At 41.4% G+C, this 20,456-nt stretch overlaps 1 protein-coding gene across 2 annotated transcripts in view; it reads right to left on the reverse strand.

Moving 5' to 3' along the window:
* Positions 1 to 18,625, reverse strand: part of LOC129866878 (uncharacterized) — a 97,934-nt gene extending 79,309 nt beyond the window's left edge. For both annotated transcript variants that reach the window (XR_008761537.1, XM_055939891.1), the window contains exon 1: positions 18,371 to 18,625. The gene's annotated coding sequence lies outside the window, so the exon portion shown is untranslated. The remainder of the gene's footprint in view (positions 1 to 18,370) is intronic.
* Between the last annotated feature and the right edge of the window lie 1,831 nt (positions 18,626 to 20,456).

Below are 20,456 nucleotides of genomic sequence, written 5' to 3' on the forward strand. Positions count from 1 at the left end.
AAAGAGAGACAACACAACACTACATAAAGAGAAACAACACTACATAAAGAGAGACAACACAACACTACATAAAGAGAGACAACACTATACAAAGAGAGACAACACAACACTACATAAAGAGAGACAACACTACATAAAGAGAGACAACACAACACTACATAAAGAGAGACAACACAACACTACATAAAGAGAGAGACAACACAACACTACATAAAGAGAGACAACACAACACTACATAAAGAGAGACAACACAACACTACATAAAGAGAGACAACACTACACAAAGAGAGACAACACAACACTACATAAAGAGAGACAACACAACACTACATAAAGAGAGACAACACAACACTACATAGAGAGACAACACAACACTACACAAGGAGAGACAACACAACACTACATAAAGAGAGACAACACTACATAAAGAGAGACCTAAGACAACACTACATAAAGAGAGACAACACAACACTACATAAAGAGAGACAACACAACACTACATAGAGAGACAACACAACACTACATAAAGAGAGACAACACAACACTACATAGAGAGACAACACAACACTACACAAGGAGAGACAACACAACACTACATAAAGAGAGACAACACAACACTACATAAAGAGAGACAACACAACACTACATAAAGAGAGACAACACTACACAAAGAGAGACAACACAACACTACATAAAGAGAGACAACACAACACTACATAGAGAGACAACACAACACTACATAAAGAGAGACAACACAACACTGCATAAAGAGAGACAACACAACACTACATAAAGAGAGACACCACAACACTGCATAAAGAGAGACAACACAACACTGCATAAAGAGAGACAACACAACACTACATAGACAGACAACACAACACTACACAAGGAGAGACAACACAACACTACATAAAGAGAGACAACACAACACTACATAAAGAGAGACAACACAACACTACATAAAGAGAGACAACACAACACTACATAAAGAGAGACAACACAACACTACATAAAGAGAGACAACACAACACTACATAAAGAGAGACACCACAACACTACACAAAGAGAGACACCACAACACTACATAAAGAGAGACAACACTACACAAAGAGAGACAACACAACACTACACAAAGAGAGACAACACAACACTACATAAAGAGAGACAACACAACACTACATAAAGAGAGACAACACTACACAAAGAGAGACAACACAACACTACATAAAGAGAGACAACACAAAACTACATAAAGATAGACAACACAAAACTACATAAAGAGAGACACCACAACACTACACAAGGAGAGACAACACAACACTACATAAAGAGAGACAACACTACACAAAGAGAGACAACACAACACTACATAAAGAGAGACAACACAACACTACATAAAGAGAGACAACACAACACTACATAAAGAGAGACAACACTACATAAAGAGAGACACCACAACACTACATAAAGAGAGACAACACAACACTACATAAAGAGAGACAACACAACACTACATAAAGAGAGACAACACTACATAAAGAGAGACAACACAACACTACATAAAGAGAGACAACACTACATAAAGAGAGACAACACAACACTACATAAAGAGAGACAACACAACACTACATAAAGAGAGACAACACAACACTACATAAAGAGAGACAACACTACATAAAGAGAGACAACACAACACTACATAAAGAGAGACAACACAACACTACATAAAGAGAGACAACACAACACTACATAAAGAGAGACACCACAACACTACATAAAGAGAGACAACACAACACTACATAAAGAGAGACAACACAACACTACACAAGGAGAGACACCACAACACTACATAAAGAGACACCACAACACTACATAAAGAGAGACAACACAACACTACACAAAGAGAGACAACACAACACTACACACGGAGAGACACCACAACACTACATAAATAGAGACACCACAACACTACCTAAAGAGAGACAACACAACACTACATAAAGAGAGACAACACAACACTACATAAATAGAGACAACACAACACTACATAAAGCAAAACCTAAGACAACAACACAGCATGTTAGCAACACAACATGACAAATACATGGTAGCATCACAACATGACAAATACATGGTAGCATCACAACATGGCAGCAGCACAACATGTTTGCAGCACAAAACAAAGGGCAAGAAGGTAGAGACAACAATACATCACGCAAAGCAGCCACAACTATCAGTAAGAGTGTCCATGATTGAGTCTTTGAATGAAGAGATTGAGATAAAACTGTCCAGTTTGAGTGTTTGCTGCAGCTCGTTCCAGTCGCTAGCTGCAGCGAACTGAAAAGACAAGCGACCCAGGGATGTGTGTGCTTTGGGGACCTTTAACAGAATGTGACTGGCAGAACGGGTATGTGGAGGATGAGGGCTGCAGTAGATATCTCAGATAGGGGGGAGTGAGGCCTAAGAGGGTTTTATAAATAACAATCAACCAGTGGGTCTTGTGACGGGTATAGAGAGATGGCCAGTTTACAGAGGAGTAAAGAGTGCAGTGATGTGTCCTATAAGGAGCATTGGTAGCAAATCTGATGGCCGAATGGTAAAGAACATCTAGCCGCTCGAGAGCACCCTTTCCTGCCGATCTATAAATTATGTCTTTGTAACCTAGCATGGGTAGGATGGTCATCTGAATCAGGGTTAGATTGGCAGCTGGGGTGAAGGAGGAGGGATTACCTTAGAGGAAACAAAGTCTAGATTTAACTTTAGCCTGCAGATTTGATATGTGCTGAGAGAAGGATAGTGTACCATCTAGCCATACTCACAAGTACTTGTATGAGGTGACTACCTCAAGCTCTAAACCCTCAGAGGTAGTAATCACACCTGTGGGGAGAGGGGCATTCGTCTTACCAAACCACATGCCCTTTGTTTTGTAGGTGTTCAGAACAAGGTTAAAGGGCAGAGAAACCTTGTTGGACACTAAGAAAGCTTTGTTGTAGAGCATTTAACACAAAGTCCGGGGAGGGAACAGCTGAGTATAAGACTGTATCATCTGCATATATATTGATGAGAGAGCTTTGTACTGCCTGAGATATGTTGTTGATGTAAATTGAGAAGAGCGTGGGGCCTAGGATTGAGCCTTCGGGTACATCCTTGGTGACAGGCAGTGGCTGAGACAGCACATGTTCTGACTTTACACACTACACTCTTTGAAAGAGGAATTAGCAAACCAGGCCAAAGACCCCTCAGAGACACCAATACTCCTTAGCTGGCCCATGGAATGGTCTACCATATCATACGCTTTGGCCAAGTCAATAAAAATAGCAGCACAACATTGCTTAGAATCAAGGGCAATGGTGACATCATTGAGGACCTTTAAGGTTGCAGTGACACATCCCGAGTGGCGCTGTGGTTTAAGGCTCTGCATTTCAGTGCAAGAGGGGTCACCACAGTCCCTGGTTCCAATCCAGGCTATATCACATCCAGACGTGATTGAGAGTCCCATCGGGCGGTGCACAATTTGTCCAGGTTTGGCTGGGGTAGGCCAGCATTGTAAATAAGAATTTGTTCTTAATTGACTTGCCTAAATAAATAACCTAAGTGGAAACCAGATTGCATACCAGAGAGAATACTATAGACATGAAGAAAGCCAGTCAGTTGATTATTGACAAGTTTTTCCAACACTTTTGATAAACAAGGCAAAACAGAAATAGGCCTATAAGAGTTAGGATCAGCTTGATCTCCCCCTTTAAATAAAGGATGAACCGTGGCTGCCTTCCAAGCAATAAGAAGCTCCCCAGAGAGGAGAGACAGTTTAAAAAGGTCAGAAATATGCTTGGCGATTATAGGGGCAGCAACCTTAAAGAAGAAATGGTCTAAACCATCTGACCCAAATGTTTTTTGGAGGTCAAGTTCAAGGAGCTCCTTTGGCACCTTGGACTCAGTGACCACCTGCAGGGAGAAACTTTGTAGCCGGACTGGGAAAAAAGAGGGATGTGCATTGGAGCTAGTCACATTAGAATGGGTGGGAGATGAGGAAATGTTAGATGGACAAGGAGGCATGGCTGAGTCAAATAGGAATCTTGACTTAATGAAGAGGTGATTAAAAAGCTCAGCCATGTGCTTCTAGTCAGTAACAACCACATCATCAACTTTCAGGGACATTGGCAGCTGTGAGGAGGAGGGTTTATTCTCCAGGTCTTTAACCGTTTTCCAGAACTTCTTGGGGTTAGACTCACAGAGAGAGAACTACTCCTTAAAGTAACTAACTTTGGCCTTCCGGATAGCCTGAGTGCACTTATTTCTCATTTGCCTGAACGAGAGCCAGTCAGCCTGAGTATGCGTGTGCCGAGCCTTTCACCGAATGCAATTCTTGAGGTGGAGTAACTCTGCAAGATCACGGTTGAACCAGGGGCTGAACCTGTTTTTAATTATCATTTTCTTTATGGGGGCGTGTTTGTTAAACATATCACTGAAGGTCCAAGCGTCTTCGACAGAGGGGGATCAAGCTGATTCTATACTAATTTACAGAGGCCAGTTCATGAAGGAAGGCTTGCTCCTTAAAGTTTTTTAGTAAGCGTCTATGACAAATCAGGACAGGTCGTTTCACTGAGCAGCCATTACGAACACAGGCTGTAAAACAGTGATCACTAAGGTCATTACAGAAAACAGCACACTGATACCTATCAGGATTATTTGTGAGGATAACATCGAGGAGAGCAGCCTTTTCTGGGTGTTTGGAGTCATACCTTGTGGGATTGGTAATAATCTGAGAAAGATTTAGGGAGTCCCATTGCTTTAGGACTTGGTCAGGTGGTTTAAGCATGTCCCAGTTTAGGTCACCTAGCAGGAAAATTTCAGACTTAGTGTAAGGGGCCAGAAGAGAGCTTAGGGCATTTAGGGTACAGGCCGGTGCTGATGGAGGACGATAACACCCAGCAACAGTCAACAAAGAGCTATTTGAAAGTTTAATGCTTAAAACCAGCAAATCAAATTGGTCAAATTGGTGAATTGATGACCGTATTGTGGGTGTTTCAGGAAAAAGGTGTACATTTGACCTCCATCATCTAGGATGTGACAATGGTAAATAAATCTCTACATTTATGCTCATTTTTTGCGCGGTCTTGCAGGCCTTCTCATGCAGCTGCAACTGCAAGTACATTTGTAAATCATGACCCATCTTGAGTTGGGCTCTGGGATGGTGCAATTGTTGAGAGGGTGAGCTTATGGTTGTGTGGGGGTAAGGGCTCAATGTGTGTGGGTGTATGTGTGTATCCCACAACTGTTGCGAAGGAAGAAGTAAAAGATGTTAGGGACTATAGAGGATGATTCACAGCAATATGTAATAAAAATCGAGGTGAGGGCGATGGAAATGCATTTGGCAATGGATCTGCTTCGGTTCGGTGGATGGTGCTGTGTGCACTTTTCGAAGGATGGATCTCAGTCGGTCCGGGGCTGTGCGATGCGGGGGGTCGGGGGTGGTCTGCCGGGCATTGGGATGACAACCCAACTCGAGATGGGGGCTTTTGGCGGGTGGAATAGTGGGGACCAATTGGAGGTTTGCTTAGTGGAGATGCAAATGTCATGGTACAACTATATAGACACTCAATCATTATGTTACTTTTTAAAAGGACGTTTACAAACATATTTTGATAAAAATAATTGAAAGGTGTGTCTCATTATGGTAAGTGGTGAAATAAGTATAGCCAGTTACAATTGTAATGGCTTAGCAGATAATAAGAAAAGACGATCAGTATTTACCTGGCTAAAAGAGAAGGATTATAATATCTACTGTTTACAGGAAACCCATTCGACAGTTTTAGATGAAGTTTTGTGGAAAAAGAACTGGGGGGGGCAAAATATATTTCTCCCATGGGCAAAGAAATTCAAAAGGGGTGATGGTTTTAATTAATAATAACTTTGATCCAAATGTGCAACTTGTCCAAACAGATCCTCAAGGTAGATGGATTATTTTAAATATGTTATTGGACAATAAACATATATGGCTTATTAACCTATACGGTCCGAATAATGATGATCCAAGCTTCTTTGACAATATAAATAAGAATGTATCAACTCTACAAGCAACACTAGACTATTATTATAGTGGGAGATTTTAATACGGTCTTAAATACCTCTATGGACCGGAAAGGAAATCACACTACAAACTATCACCCTCAGGCACTTAAGGAAATCAGGAATGTCATGGATGTATTGGAATTAGTGGATATATGGAGACTTAAATACCCTGACCTAGTGAGATATACATGGCGGAGGCTTAATCAAGCTAGTCGCCTTGACTACTTTCTTATATCATTCTCTCTGGCACCAAAAGTTAAAAAGTGTTTGATAGGGGACAGAATGCGGTCGGACCATCACATAATTGGCATATATATTACTCTTACAGAATTTCCACGTGGGCGAGGATATTGGAAATTTAATCAAAGCCTACTAGATGATAAATTGTTTAGAACTAGGACAGAAGAATTTATAACTGACTTTTTTAGACATAACATAGGTACAGCAGATCCCCATATTGTATGGGACACTTTTAAGTGTGCCTTTAGAGGCCATGCAATTCAGTACTCATCTATAAAACAAAAGCAATTTCGATCAAAAGAGTCCATATTAACAAAGGAAATTGAAGGACTAACAGTACAGTTAGATAACAATAAAAACGGTACCATAGAGGCACAGAATAAGTTAGAGGAAAAACAAAAAGAAATGGAGGAACTTATTCAAGAAAGATTCAGCGTAATATATTACAAAAATAAAGCGAACTGGATGGAATATGGGGAAAAATGCACCAAATTCTTTTTCAATCGTCAATATAGAAATGCTACCAAAAAAAACGTATTAAAACTTGTTACAAATGATGGAGTCATGCATGATTCACCAAATGATATTTTGAAAGAGGAAGTAAAGTACTTTAAGAATATATTTTCGTTTCAGGCTCCTCCATCTCCACTAACTGAAACTAATTGTATGGATTTTTTCACTAATAATAATGTAAAATTAACATCTGTACAGAAAGACTCATGTGAAGGCCTAATTACAGAGGAGGAACTACTTGATGCAATTGGGGCCTTTAAGGATGGGAAAACTCCAGGACTGGATGGCATACCAGTGGAAGTATACAAACATTTTTTTGATATACTCAAAGGACCATTATTAGCTTGTTTTAACCACTCCTATATAAATGATAGATTATCAGACACGCAACAAGAAGGTGTGATATCATTATTACTGAAACAGGACCCAAGTGGTATATATAAAGATCCAGTCCATTTAAAAAATTGGAGACCTCTTACACTTCAGTGTTGTGATAAAAAATCCTAGCAAAATGCTTGGCGCATAGAATAAAAAAAGTTTTGTCAGATATTATTCATCCTAATCAGACAGGTTTTTTACATGGACGATACATTGGAGATAATATAAGGCAAGTACTGGAAACAATGGAACACTATGAAATATCGGGGACACCAGGCCTGGTTTTCATAGCTGATTTTGAAAAGGCTTTTGATAAAGTACGACTGGAGTTTATATATAAATGCCTAGAATATTTCCATTTTGGGGAATCTCTTATAAAATGGGTAAAAATTATGTATAGTAACCCTAGGTGTAAAATAGTAAATAATGGCTACATCTCAGAAAGTTTTAAACTATCTAGAGGAGTAAAACAAGGTTGTCCACTATCGGCATATCTATTTATTATTGCCATCGAAATGTTAGCTGTTAAAATTAGATCAAACATTAATATTAAGGGATTAGAAATCCAGGGCCTAAAAACTAAGGTGTCATTGTACCTTGATGATTCATGTTTTCTTTTAAAACCACAACTAGAAACTCTCCACGGCCTCTTAGAGGATCTAGATACATTTGCTATCCTCTCTGGATTAAAACCAAATTATGATAAATGTATTACGTATTGGATCACTAAAAAATACACATTTTACATTGCCATGTAGTTTACCAAATAAATGGTCTGACGGTGATGTGGACATACTCGGTATACAAATCCCAAAAGAAAGAAATGATCTCACTCCAATAAATTTTTATAGAAAGTTAGCAAAAATAGATAAGATCTTGCTACCATGGAAAGGAAAATACCTGTCTATTTGTGGGAAAATCACCCTGATTGACTCTTTAATCATATCACAGTTTACCTATTTGCTTATGGTTTTGCCTACACCTAGTGACCTGCTTTTTAAATTATATGAACAAAACATATTCAATTTTATTTGGAACGGCAAGCCAGATAAAATTAAAAGGGCCTATTTATATAACGAATATGAATTCGGAGGGCAGAAATTATTAAATATTAAAGCATTAGACCTCTCACTAAAGGCATCAGTCATACAAAAGTTATACTTAAATCCAAACTGGTTCTCTAGTAGATTGGTACGAATGTCTCATCCTATGTTCAAGAAGGGCCTTTTTCCCTTTATTCAGATTACACCTGCTCACTTTCGGTTGCTTGAAAAGGAAATAATTTCCAAAATATCTTTATTTTTTAAACAAGCCTTAGAAAGTTGGTTGCAATTTCAGTTTAATTCACCTGAAAGGACGGAACAAATAGTACAACAAATCTTGTGGTTAAATTCAAATATAGTAATTGATAAAAAAACTGTATTTATCGAAGAAATGTTTAAAAAAGGTATAATTTTTTGTGAATGATATCATAAATAGGACTGGTGGAGTAATGTCACACATGCAGCTAACACAGACATATGGAAATGTCTGCTCTACCCAAAATTACAACCAATTAATTGCGGCATTACCACAAAAATGGAAGAGGCAGGTGGAAGGGGATAAAAGTAAGGAACTTGTATGTCGGCCTTATATTAAAGAACATAAATGGTTAAAGAAAAGTGTGATAAATAAAAACATATACCAATTTCATTTAAGGACCAAAAAACTTACTGCTGTGCCATATAAATTGCAAAATAGTTGGGAAGAGATTTTCGATGTACCCATTCCATGGCACATGGTTTATGAATTGATACGCAAAACAACGCCGGATTCAAAACTTCGAATTTTTCAATTTAAATTATTGTACAAAATTCTTGCAACTAATAGAATGTTATATATATGGGGGATACAATCTTCCCAGCTCTGTAGATTCTGCTGTGAGGAGGCAGAGTCATTAGACCATTTATTTTGGTATTGTCCGCATGTAGCTCGTTTTTGGTCACAGGTCCAGGAATGGTTGAAGAATTGCAACATTTGCGTAGAACTAACGCTACAGAAAGCAATACTGGGGGATTTGAAAAGCCATAGTCAATCAATCAATAATATAATAATTATTTTGGCAAAAATGTTTATTTTTAATTTACAATCCGTGGAAGCTATGAGAATAGGAAGATTCAAATCTTTTGTGAAGCATCACAGCACAGTTGAAAAATATATGGCAAATAAAAATCCGAAATGGATGATGTTGGAAGATAGATGGGAAAGGTTGAGTGGAGCTGAAGGGTGGGACTAATAACAAGATAAACAATGTAGGGCATACGGGATCTGTGAAATGTGTATAGGTGTGGAGCTATTGTGAAATAGCACAGTTACAAGTGGAAATCAAACTGGACGGACAACAGAAATAAAGGAAAGACTAAGAACAAACAAGAGAGAACTATTATAAAGTAGACTGTGTCTGTAAAATGTGTATAAGATGTATAAATTGAAGGTAAAAACAGAAATGTTTATCAGTTTACTCCAATTGGGGGATCGGTGGTAGGGTTTGCGGGGAATATCAATAAAGGTATACTCCTTAAAAAAAGTATGTATGTCTATGTAGGTATGTGTATGTATATATGTGTATATGTATGCATACGTGAATGGATATATATATTTACCCCAAAAAATATGGGGGATTGGAAATTATGCAGACAATTACATTGGAAGCAACATTCTTTCCGCAATATTAAGCTGATCCACCCCCCACATAAAAAAATAAATAAAAAAATAAAAAAAACAGTCAACAAAGAGCTATTTGAAAGTTTAATGCTTAAAACCAGCAAATCAAATTGTTTGGGGACAGACTTGGTGGAGACAATCGAGCACTGAAGGTGATCCTTTGTAAAGATTGCCACTCCTCCACCTTGCCAAAAAAGGTTATAACCAGAAAGGTTAACATCAGTATTCAAAACACTCTTTCTTAACCACGTCTCAGTAATGACCAACACATCTGGATTGGAGCTGTGAACCCACACTTTCAATTGATCCATTTGAGGTAATAAGCTTCTAGTGTTAACGTGCCGAAAACCCAGGCTTTTACGAGACCAAAAATCAGTGAAACAGATATCAGAGCACAAGTCAGAATTGGGGCTAGCAACCGTAGATGGGCCAGGGTGTACATGCATATTTCCAGATATCATCAACAGTAATACAATCAAGGCACGGCAGAGGACAGGGAGAGCTCTAAAGTGTTGATTTATGAGATTTGAATGTGCATTAGATGGCAACAATATCATATTATACAGCAATTTCATCAGGTAACATGACTACAAAGTCGGCGAGAGGTGGTTAGAATAGGATGGGAGGCCAAAAATCTGTGCAACCAATAGAGAGTCAGAATCCCGAGTGTGGGAACAGACATAGTCTGTCCCATGGTTGGGTAAACAAGAAAGTTTATAGTCAACAAAGCATGCAGGAGTCATGAGTCATGAGGAGTTCACTATGGTGAATCACAAAAATAAAACAGAAATACACTATGGAAAAAGAAGGAATAGCACGTCAGAAATCAGCTCAATGTAATTGAAGAATCCATACTGTATAATCCAACCACTTCTGGAAAAATTTCTAAACTCAAAATAAACAACAACACAAAGAGTTATCTATCCAAAATGGAGATGTATGGATAAACCACTTCTCCAATCTCTTTGGCTCTATAACAAAGAACAAACAGCAAAAACATATACATGATCAAATATAAATCCTAGAATCAACTTTTAAAGACTACCAGAACCCACTGGATTAAATTGAATGAACTATAGGACAAAATACAAACCCTCCAACCCAAAAAGGCCTGTGGGATTGATGGTATCCTAAATTAAATGATAAAATATACAGACCACAAATTACAATTGGCTATACTTAAACTCTTTAACATCATCCTCTGCTATGGCATATTCCCTATATTTGGAACAAAGGACTGATCACCCCAATCCACAAAAGTGGAGACAAATTTGACCCCAATAACTGCTGTGGGATATGCGTCAACAGCAACCTTGAGAAAATTCTCTGCATTATCATTAACAGCAGACACGTACATTTCCTCAGCGAAAAATGTACTGAGCAAATGTCAAATTGTCTTTTTACCAAATTACTGTACAACAGACCACGTATTCACCCTGCACACCCTAATTGACAAACAAAGAACCCAAAACAAAGACAACGTCTTCTCATGCTTTGTTAATTTAAAAAAAGGTTATGACTCAATTTGGCATGAGGGCCTGTTATACAAATTGATGGAAAGTGGTGTTGGGGGAAAAACATACAAAATTATAAAATCCATGTACTGAAACAAAATGTGTGCGGTTAAAATTGGCCAAAAACACATTTTTTTTCCCACAGGGCCGGAGGGTGAGACAGGGATGCAGCTTAAGCCCCACCTTCTTCAACATATATATCAACGAATTGGAGAGGGCACTAGAACAGTCTGCAGCACCTGGCCTCACCTTACTAGAATTTGAAGTCAAATGTCTACTGTTTGCTGATGATCTGGTGCATTTGTCCCCAACCAAGGAGGGCCTACAGCAGCACCTAGACCTTCTGCACAGATTCTGTCAGACCTGGGCCCCGACAGTAAATCTCAGTAAGACAAAAATAATGGTGTTCCCAAAGGACCACAAATACAAATTCCATTTAAACACCGTTGCCCTAGAGCACACAAAAAACGATACATACCTCGGACTAAATATCACCGCCCCAGGTAACTTCCACAAAACTGTGAACGATCTGAGAGACAAGGCAAAAGGAACATAAAATTCAACATACTAATTAGGATCTGTCTAAAAATACTTGAATCAGTTATAGAACCCCTTGCCCTTTATGGTTGTGAAGTCTGGGGTCCGCTCACCAACCAAGAATTCACAAAATGGGACAAACACCAAAATACCCTCTGTGTACAACGTAAAACACCAAGTAATGCATGTAGAGCAGAATTAGGCTGATACCCGCTAATTATTCAAATCCAGGAAAGAGCTTTTAAATTCTACAACCACCTAAAAGGAAGCAATTCCCAAACATTCCATGACAAAGCCATCACCTACAGAGAAATTAACTTGGAGAAGAGCCCCCTAAGCAAGCTGGTCCTGGGGCTCTGTTCACAAACACAAACAGACCCTACAGAGCCCCAGGACAGCAACACAATTAGACCCAACCAAATCATGAGAAAAAAACAGATAATTACTTGACACATTGGAACAAATTTTTCAGAAAAACAGAGCAAACTAGAATGCTATTTGGCCCTAAACAGAGAGGACACAATAGCAGAATACCTGACCTCTGTGACTGACCCAAAATTAAGGAAATCTTTGACTATGTACAGACTCAGTGAGCATAGCCTTGCTATTGAGAAAGGCCACCGAAGGCAGACCTGGCTCTCAAGAGGACACAGGCTATGTGCACGCTGCCCAGAAAATGAGGTGGAAACTGAGCTGCATTTCCTAACCTCCTGCAAATGTATGACCATATTAGAGACACATATTTCGCTCAGATTACACTGACCCACAAAGAATTCGAAAACAAATCCAATTTTGATAAACTTCCATATCTATTGGGTGAAATTCCACAGTGTGCAATCACAGCAGCAATATTTGTGACCTGTTGCCAAAAGTAAGGGCAACCAGTGAAGAACAAACACCATTGTAAATTAAACCTATATTTATGTTGATTTATTTTCCCTTTTGTACTTTAACTATTTGCCCATCATTACAACGCTGTATGTAGACATAATGACATTTGACGTCTTTATTCTTTTGAAACTTTTGTTTATTATCTATTTCACTTGCTTTAGCAATGTTAACATATGTTTCCAATGCAAATAAAGCTCTTAAATTAAAATAAAATTGAATTGAAATTGAATTGAGCGAGAGAGAGGGAGAGAGAGAGAGAGAAAGAGAGCGAGAGAAAGACACAAACATACACAGAAAAAGAACCACACACACACACACAGAACTCTGTTCACACACACACACACACACAGCCAGCCAGTCAGCCCCAGCAGTCTCTTCCCCAGTCCAGTCAGGTCTGTTTTGGGGGGGATTTGCGGGGGAGCTGAGGAGAGGCTCTTCACATGGAAGTGGTGACCTGACAAACAGAGACACATGATTTTTGGGGTAAATGTGTTCTGTGTGAGGAGGAGGAAGGGAAGGACTCTCCCCCTCTTTCTCTCTGTGTCATGTGTTTTGCATTATCTCTGTTCTGAGTCTGCCCAGCTTCAAGAGCCTCAGACTACAAATCCTATTCATTACACATCATCTACATACCTGCTGCTGCCTGCGGCTGGACACAGCTCGGAAATAATGCCCCAAGCTGGCTCTTGGTGGTTGTGTGCGTGTGTGATGTGTGCATGCCCATGTGCGTGCATGTGTGTGTGTGTGTGTGCATGTGTGTGTGTGTGTGTGTGTGTGTGTGTGTGTGTGTGTGTGTGTGTGTGTGTGTGTGTGTGTGTGTGTGTGTGTGTGTGTGTGTGTGTGTGTGTGTGTGTGTGTGTGTGTGTGTGTGTGTGTGCATGCCCATGCCCATGTGTAAGCAGTGTAATAGATGGTGATTGTGTTGCTGAGGAACAGTGTTGTGTTGTAACAAGCAGATGCTTCACAGAAGATCACTTACTGGAGCTCAACACCCCACTGAGTCAGAACTGAACACATCCTATTTAAGAACATACCATGCCAAATAAAATTGATCACCTAACCTTTACCAAGAACCCATCTATTTTCACATGTATCTAACCGAAGCTGTTAGATGTCTTGCCAACTCCTAACAATGACAATAGGAGTTGTTAAGACAGCACAACCAGATCTAGGATCAGGTTAGAAATACACCTCATTTCACTATTTCACAATGTGCCATTCCTGTGATGTAACCATGACATCACCATCGTTCACAAAGGGCAACTATTGCCGGGAACTGGGATCTCGGAAATCTCTGACTTCCGACTTCAGTGAGTTCAAGACAACTGGGAACTCGGAAAACAATGAGCTCCGACTCGGTAAAATAGTGTTGAAAGGTCATCCAACTCGGAATTCCAAGTCGGGAACTCCGGCCTCTTTCTAGAACTATGACTTTCCGACCAGAAGATCACTGACGTCATGATTTTACCTTGTTTTTTCAGAGTTCCCAGTTGTCTTGAAAGCACCATAAGTATAAAGGACAAAACTTTTCTTCCTTTTCAAGTTGTGGCCGGTGTGTGTGTGCGTGTTTGTGTGTGTCTGTGTGTGTCTGTGTGTGTGTGTGTGCGTGCGTGCGTGCGTGTGTGTGTTTGTGTGTGTGAGACACTCACTACAGCAGCTAAAAGCGAGTCAGTCTTCTCCTTTCAACACTGGTGAGACACGGTGGAGACTCAGGCGGGGAATAAAGGCTTCAATAACCTCTGTCATGTTACATAACCATTCCAACAACCACATTGTTGATATGGTAAACAACATTGTCCATGACCATGTCCTTTATGCATATGTTAAAGCCAGGAGTTTTTTCCAACCATGTGGATGTGACCCACCCGACTAGGAAAAACTCCTGGCCTTACACAGTAACTAAGGTAAATCAGACTGATCTGATCTCGAGGTACTTGGCCATATATAGCTATGCATCCTGCTATAACCAGGGCCCAGAGTTTTTCCTGGTCAATTCATGACAAAAAAAAACTCCTGGCACCTATTTAGACCACATCACTGAAGTCTTCACTTTAGTCAGGGTGAGATCAAACTGACTATGCCCCTTAACCCCTTAATCACAGTACAGATGTATGATCTTAGGTTGATACAGCAGGAAAATAATCCTGCAGCAACAGGAAATGTTAATTATTACATGGATTATAATTAACGGACACTGCAAGTTTTACATTTCTTGAATTGCCGGAAAGTTCTTGTACAACAGGGCGATCAAATTAAGATCCTACATCTGTAGTTGGGGTTATAGTAATTTATTCCTATGTTGTTGGCTGTTTGATCCCAGCTCCTGAGATTAACCCTGCTGTCTCCTCACTGAGATGAGGGTTAAGCTAAGGGGGGGTTGGTTTAATGTTGATACCCCCCTCTAGGAGACTTTGAAAATGTGTATTTATTTATTTATTTATTATTTTATTTAAATAGGAAAGTCAGTTAAGATTAAGAACAAATTGTTATTTACAATGACAGCCTAAGAACAGTGCCTTGTTCAGGAGCAGAACGACAGATTTGTTTTAACCTTTTAAGTCAGGGATTCGATCTAGAAACCTTTCGGTTACTGGCCCAACGCTCTAACTGCTAGGCTACCTGCCGCCCTGCGTTGATGACACTGTCGATCTTTCCATACCGCGTGCATGTGTGTCTGTCTGTGCTCGTGTCCACGCGTGCCTGTGTATGTGTGTCTGTCTGCGTATAATAAGGTTTACAGGGGTGAAGTGTAATGTTACATTAACTAACACAGGGAAAGGCAGTAGGAGGGCTTCGTGACGGCTTGGGGGCCTAACAAACAGAGGAATCAATCACCCAGAGAGGAAGTCAACAAGAGATGCCTTACTTTGTAAACTCTGTGGCCCCCCTGGCAACAACCAACAGCCACGGCAACAAGAGCAGCCACTGGCATACAGTACATGTGTGCAACAAATATGCCATCTGTACCCAGTGACAGCTTTGCAATCAGCACCAAACAAGACTGCACCGCAAACAGGAAAACAATGCAGAAATGGGGGAGGGATAAAGGGTTGAGGTGAGAAGAGAGAGAGAGAGCTAGGAAGACAGGCAGACAGGCAGGCAGGCAGACAGACCATGGTAGAGTGAGATCCAATCGCTCTCGACTCTCGACAGTTTTGACGGAAGAGGAAGTGCAGTAAAGCAGAAAAAAACTGCCCTAAAGACCTGATGTCAGTAATCAGGTCTTTACTGTATGCTGATTATAGTACAGTCACTCTCACTGCTGTGGGGCATTGCAGTAAAGTGGTGTTAACTCCTGCAAAGGCTCCCCATGGAGAAGATTATGGCACAAACAGCGCTGTTGGGTGGACTGCAGTAAAGTGGTTTTTAGTGTTGCTTTTACTGTTGCCGAGTGGGGCTCTAATGACCAGCCAACGATACCATGAGGCTCTCCCTTCTCCCAGTGTGTGTGTGTGTGTGTCATCCCAGTCTTCTACAGACCTATAACCCCCTTTTAAACACACTACTGTTGCACACTATAGACTCCTTACAGAAATATAATATCCTATGATGTAACAAAGGAAGTCTACTGAAGATTGTTCTCTTTCTTTGTTTTGTGGAGGTTTTTTAACTTGCCCTTTAAATCTCTACATGATGTATCCCCTATTTCACTCCATTCTCTCTATCCTTCTGTCTATTTTTACCTTTCCCTCTTCTCTTATTTTCTCTGTCTTTCATAATCTTCTTTCTCTGTGTCCTCCTTTTTCTCCCCTTATTCTTTTCTTTCTTTCCTTCCCCCTCTCTCCAGCCAGCTCTGGAAAGTCCATTCACACAGTGACACAAGGACCGTCTCCTCTCCCTCCTTCATGGCAGACCAGACTGTAAGCCTATGTTTTTTCAATTAACCCAGGCTCTTGTACACTATTCAGGAGAGCATTTGGCCAGCACAGGCAGAAAACAAATGGAAAGTCACTCAGGATCTCCCTCCGGGAGGGAGAGGCTTCAGAAAGACCCGTTCCCCCTAGAAGTCCCAGAAACAGAGCAGTAGTAGCAGCACGATCAGACAAGACCAGAACATTAAAAGGAGAAAATAAAGCAAGAGGCATATACTCCATCCCAAATGGCACCCTATTATCGTAGGGCTCTGGTCAAAACTAGTGCACTATATGGGGCATAGCGTGCTACTTGGGAAGGATGTAGGAGTCTGTGATGATAGGGGTGAAGGCTTCACCGCAGGGTGTCAGTGTGCACTTGAAGGGGATAGTGGGCCTAGAAGAGGGGGAGTTGAAGTAGTGCATATGGACGGATTTCCATGGGAATGTGGATGAAAGCGAGTGGGGTGAAGTGGTGGGGCTGTGGCCGGTGGTGCCCGGCGGGGAGAGGGGACAGATGCAGTAGGACTCACATCAAAGCTGCTGTCACTGGGCTGCAGATGAGGACGGCATGCAGACTGTCTTCTCTCTCTCTCTCTCTCTCTCTCTCTCTCTCTCTCTCTCTCTCTCTCTCTCTCTCTCTCTCTCTCTCTCTCTCTCTCTCTCTCTCTCTCTCTCTCTCTCTCTCTCTCTCTCCCTCTCCCTCTCCCTCTCCCTCTGTCTTATTTACAGAGATGAGCTCCAAACAGCCCATTGGATCGGTCTGCCCCGCAGCAGAGCAAATAAACACACTGTCACTGACACACACTATGTCTTTCATCGACACACATAGTCTCTCTCTCTCTCTCTCTCTCTCTCTCTCTCTCTCTCTCTCTCTCTCTCTCTCTCTCTCTCTCTCTCTCTCTCTCTCTCTTATTCTTACTCACACATACATACAGGAGAGGGCCTGACCCAGCCTAGCACAGATTAGTCCAGCACAGCTCAGCTAAGTACAGCAGAGCACAGTTTAGACTAGTCCAGTTCAGAAGTTTACAGTAGGTCAGTAGAGATACGAATCATTGTTCAGTCCAGCCATATTTGCAGACTAGTTTATCAAAGCTGGAAAAAAGTCCAACCCAGCCCAGCCGGTTGAGTCCAGCCCAGCCTAGTCCAGCCCAGTTGAGTCCAGCCCACTCTAGTCCAGCCCAGTTGAGTCCAGCCCAGTTGAGTCCAGCCCCTTCTAGTCCAACCTAGCCCAGTTCAGGCAGTCTAGTCCAGCCCAGTCTAGTCCAGACACTCTAGCCCAGCCCAGTCTAGTCCAGACAGTCTAGTCCAGGCCTGGTAGAGAATTCTCAGTATTTATTGTCCTTTTTAAAGTCACATTATGAGTGAATTTAACATAAACATATGAAAAGGAACACTGTCAGCATCACCAAACTGTCAAAAAGGGACAAAATACGAAGATTACATCATGGAAAAAGATCTGTGACAGAGTGTGTGTATGTGTCTGTGTATGTGTGTCTGAATTTGTTTGCGATGGGAAGAGGGATGAATGGAGGTTGCCCCCACACCCCCTCATCCCTCACGCACACCTAGATAGACAGACATCCAGACAGACATACAGACTTCACTGGTGCAGACAAAACACACTGACATATCAACAGCAGCTGTAGTAGTCAAAACTCTTACCTCAGGAGCGGTATAGTATAGTCAGCACTGGGGAAAGCCTCACATCTGTAGCAGTAGTAGTTGCTCTCCCTTTCTCTCTCTCTTTCTCAGCGGAGCGCAGACAGCCAGTCACACAGGCTAGCAGCGCAGAGCGTAGTGGAGCGCACAGCAGAGCAGAGCAGGGCTCAGCACACGTTAGAAGCAGAGAGAGCACTGGAGCTGTGCAGCCCCTGGGCCCGTCCACACAGACTCTGCCTTCTGAGGATGAAAAGAGAAGTCTTCATTACCAGCTGCAGAACACGCCTCCTCCCTCAGTCCCCCTTCCTCTCCCTCCTTCCCTTCCTCTCCTCCCTCCCTCCCCTCCACACTCCCAGCCAGTAGCACGCTCCAGGTCTTGTCCCAGCCAAGTGAGAAGGATCAGACTGCCAAAGAAAATCTCAAGTCCCACTCGCCTGCCAGTGCAGTGCACAGGGAGAAAGGGAGAAGGAGAGAGGGAGGGAGAGAGAAAGTGTGAGAGAAAGTGTGAGCGAGAAAAAGGGCATGAGAGAGAGAGGGAGGGAAGAAGGCTGGAGAAAAGAAGAGACGGTGGAAGATTAGAAATACGGAGAAAGCGATTAAGAGGGATAGAAAGTAAGAGTGAATGAGAGGAGGAAAGTAAAAAGGAAGGAGAGAGAGAGAGAAGGGAATAGAAGAGAACATGTGTGTGAGAGAAGGGGGGCTAGAAGGGAGGGAGACAGAGAAAAAGAGAAAGGAAAGAGAAAGGGAGGAAGAAGACAGCTGTCATAGATAGGGGGAGAAAGAGAAGTAAAGAGAAATAAAAGAGAGAGAAAAAAAAGTTTAATCAGGGGGATGTTGGAGGTTCTAATTAGGGTTTGCTGTAGGAAACATCCGATCAAACAGGCTGCTTGCCTTTCTGGAACTGAAGGAATGTGTGTCACCAACTCTTCTCCTCTCCCTCTTCTTTCATTTCATTCTCAACAACTGTAAATGAGGATGATACTTTACATTCGTCAGCCTTCGGCCCACCATTTTGCCTTTCCTTTCCTTTCCTTTCTCCTTGGCTCCCTCTTTTTTCTTCCTGTGAACGCTCGCCCCATCAGACAGGAAACTGGGCCTTAAAGGACTGGCTGTTTACTGTCTATAATTATGAGAGGGGCCGGGCACACTGACTGCACTCAACCCAACCAGTCAGCCAGGCAGGCAAGGCAGTTAGAAAGCCCTGCCCCCAATGCCACCACACACAGACCCAAGAAGACCAAGCCAAACCAGGGAATGGCACAGAGAGAATGAGAGAAAGAGGAGAGAGGGGGGGGTGTTGAGTAAAAGATAAAAAGGAGGAGAGAAGGGGGAAAGAGAGAAAATAAGAAAGAAGGGGTGAAAAGAGAGGAGAATGGAGAGACTTAGCAAGATAAAGGAGAAAGGAGGGAAGGGACACCGAGAGAGAGAAATAGGACAGGAAAGGGAGAAAGAAGGCAGACAGAGGGTGAGAGAGAGATAGGGACAGAGAAAGAGACGTCCAAATTCAAGATCTGTATTCATGAAACTACAGAAACATCACAGAGAGTGGCGATTGGGTCTCAGTCAGAATTAAATGGAGATGATTACAAAACAGAAAAGGAACCAAAAACGTTATTTGCATCCCACTTCCTCAAGCTGTAACTGCAACTCGACCTCACTGCGCTCATACAGCACTGCGAAATTCCCAAAACGTGTTTCCCAACACCTTCAATTTGGTCCAGAAAGCATTCAGGTCATGCTCCAGTTCATGGTGTTGCATTAGTCAGCGCCATGATCCAATTAAAAAGAGCCACCACCACAACACAACGTCACTACATCCGCCCTGCCTGCTCCCGTTTTCCTACTATTATAGGTAACCTTAAGTCTGAATATTAATTAATTGACTCCATGGGTCATGAAATGTGGTTTAACCAATTTACACTAATGGTCAAAAGTTTTAGAACACCTACTCATTCAAGGGGTTTTCTTTACTTTCTCTTTCTACATTGTAGAATAATAGTGAAGACATTAATAACTAGGAAATAACACATATGGATTCATGCAATAACCAAAAAAGTGTTAAACAAATCAAAATATATTTTATATTTGA

Source organism: Salvelinus fontinalis, chromosome 12, assembly GCF_029448725.1.
Source record: "Salvelinus fontinalis isolate EN_2023a chromosome 12, ASM2944872v1, whole genome shotgun sequence".
Lineage (NCBI taxonomy): Eukaryota > Metazoa > Chordata > Actinopteri > Salmoniformes > Salmonidae > Salvelinus > Salvelinus fontinalis.